Source organism: Hylaeus anthracinus, unplaced genomic scaffold, assembly GCF_026225885.1.
Source record: "Hylaeus anthracinus isolate JK02 unplaced genomic scaffold, UHH_iyHylAnth1.0_haploid 12002, whole genome shotgun sequence".
Taxonomy (NCBI): Eukaryota; Metazoa; Arthropoda; class Insecta; order Hymenoptera; family Colletidae; genus Hylaeus; species Hylaeus anthracinus.
In genome coordinates, this window is record NW_026534349.1 from 17,069,345 (window position 1) to 17,072,228 (window position 2,884).

Here is a 2,884-nt window from a genome sequence, read left to right on the forward strand (position 1 = left end):
AATTCAATTTATTGACGAAAATAGAATACATATAAAATAAAATATATAGAATAGAGAACTTGCAAATAATACCATATATAAGTTATATTATATATGGCGAAAACCTATCCATAAACAAATTTTTCATTGCGATTTGCGAGTTTAGCAGGTAAAAATACATAAGAAAAAAATTGTGGCATTGAATGTACATTTTTATTTTTATTTTGTAAACTGGTGTTAATTTATTATCATTAAAAATTGTGTCTTCTTGTTACGTTTAGAAAGCGAGCCGTAGATGGATACGAGACCTTTCAATTTTTATTTCGTTAAATTGAGACACATACATATAAATGAATAGCGCCAAGTTTCGGGAAATGTTCGTAGATATGGTAGGTTTTGAATATTTTTAACATTCCTGCGCTAATTCGTGTGTCGTATGGGGTGTGTTATTTTAACCAGTATTCTGATCTGATAATCACCATCAATTTAGTCGTGATTCATCTGGATCGTTCATTACAAATGTGTATTATTTACACTTAAAAGATCAAAAAATTAAATTAGAAACAATTTTCTTTTACTAAAGAATTAAGTTTATAAATAAATAATCCAGGATAGCGCGTACGCAGTCCTGACTATCAAAAATTTTACGCCCGAGATATCCACATTAGGGATATTCGCAGAGGTCAGCTCAACCGTAGTGCAATGGAAGAGCCTCACCCTGGAGGAACCGCCTTCATGATCACGGTAGCCTCTACGCCAGGTAAGTATGCTTTTCTTCCCTTCTAGCTGAAATTTGTGGTCAATAGTGCACACTTTTGACTGCGAGAGACCTCTTCATCGGCTGCGCACCCTAACGGCAGGCTAGTGTCATAACCTGTTATTGTGTACATGGGGTGACCGAGGCATGAGTTGACGCTCTTTCCCACTGTACGAAAACTGTCAGTATGGACTATGAATGCGTATAGAACCGCTAGCAAAAATGTTTTGATCAAACATGTTAGTAGGAAATTCCTTACAAACACGCATGTTCTGTAATAGTAAAATATTATTATATATAATTAAAATTGATGGAAAACTAGCGAGGATTTGATATAAATTAAATAGCGATAAAAAAGGTGGGTACATGGAATGTCGCGCGTTAGAACTGTATACAGTAGCACAATCAAAGAAAATTGAGAAATTTCAAAATTTGTAATCACCCCGACTTTGTTTTTGTTAATTTTTGTTGACCCTCGAGCTGATCTCAATTTTTAACGCATGTGTCTCGTGTATTGTAAGTAGCACAATTTATCACAACTTACAAAATTCGATTATCTGTCGCCGTTCGAAAATTGTGCGAATATTAAATTTTGTATTTCTTAAAATTCAACATTTTTTATCCGCAAAACGAATACAGATATCGAGTTTCTATCGATGGCACAATGTAGCACAAGTTAGAACGCATCTTTCTATAGAAAAAAAGTTTGTTTCGGCAAAAGTGCGGGGCTAGTATAATTCTGGTTTTATTTCTTCTCTTAATTGTTATTGATGTTATCGATCTCTTATTTATAGCACAATTCAGTACAAATATAGCACAATACGGCACAAAAAAGAAAAACTCAAAATTCGAAAAGTGCGGGGCTACAAAAAATTTTGTTTTGTTCTATTTTCTTGAGTACGCTTTGACTTACAGAGTTGCGGTTTACGGCACAATACGGCACAAACGTAGCACAATGTAGCACAATTTAAAAAAATCAAAAATTCGAAAAGTGTGGGGCTAACTTCACACACATTCTAAGGATAACGTTTAAGAGTTGGTGTGCTTTGGTTGGTCCAACGTGGTATTATTGTTGTAAGTTTCTCGTTAATTAACCAACTATAGTTAATTGTTAGCTCGACATTGGACATTTGTAGGAAAATTGTCATAATCTTTTTAACGTAGGCCCTTATTTGGGCATTTGTAGGCAAAAACACTAAATATATCCCAACTGATTCCCAACTATTGGAAACTGTTAAGCAACCATAAATGCTGCTACGGCAGACAACCGAACTGTCAGAAATGTGTGATTATTACATGCGAGGCGATTGGTCGTGTGACAGAGAGAGAACAATAAAGCGATGCGTTGATGTTATTGGACGATGAAAATTATGCGTCGCGGCGATCTAAAACAGTTGAATTGTTTTTTCAATGTCGAAGAAAGCAATATCAAATCTCCTCCCGCGGCCTGATAAAACCGATCCCACGGTGCGGCCCAGTGTCGGGTCGTGGCCCGACGGTTGTGAAACACTGATATATAGACGATCGTTATCGTATAGCGATTATTCGCCGTGCTTTTTCGTCGCGTTATCGGCGCGGGTTTGCGGACAAGTTAGGCAAACACGAGAAAGAAGTTAGCTTGTTCACACGTACGAAAGAATGACATCTACTCGTCGTATTCTTTGAAAGGATTTGAGCAAATGCGGCCACCACTAAACTTGGCTGGCTTCACTTATTCTTACTTACACGACTCACATGTCGCACTTTCACGTCCTCCGAAGGGGTAAGCGCCATTTGTCTGGCTTGCCCAACGACTAACTAAGATCGCGTAGAAATTCTTGGATGGAATCGTTTCTAACTGATGTCTAATGATCATTCAACCGTTTCTCCCTCCCCCCCCCATTGTTCTGATAACGCTTCCATCCACGTTGTCATTAGTCTACTCTCCCCCTCCCCCCACAAAAGGATTACATCGAAGAAGTAGTTTCTCTCGTTCCTGTATATCTATACAAAGTATTAGGTACCGGAAAAAGTTTGTGCGGTTTCCTCGTTAATTGTAACAACTATATATCGATTTTCGTGTGGTAATTGGCGACTGTAAGACATGAGTTTGGTTTCATTTTAAAGCTTGATCTTTGTAATTCGTATGCGTGCTCTGTGGAGTTCAAT

General features: G+C 37.4%; 1 non-coding gene across 1 annotated transcript; it reads right to left on the reverse strand.

The window, feature by feature from the left end:
- Positions 1-585: 585 nt before the first annotated feature.
- On the reverse strand, positions 586-747 carry LOC128892579 (U1 spliceosomal RNA). Its single transcript, XR_008461106.1, has one exon. It is a non-coding gene; the product is annotated as a U1 spliceosomal RNA (small nuclear RNA).
- Positions 748-2,884: the final 2,137 nt, after the last annotated feature.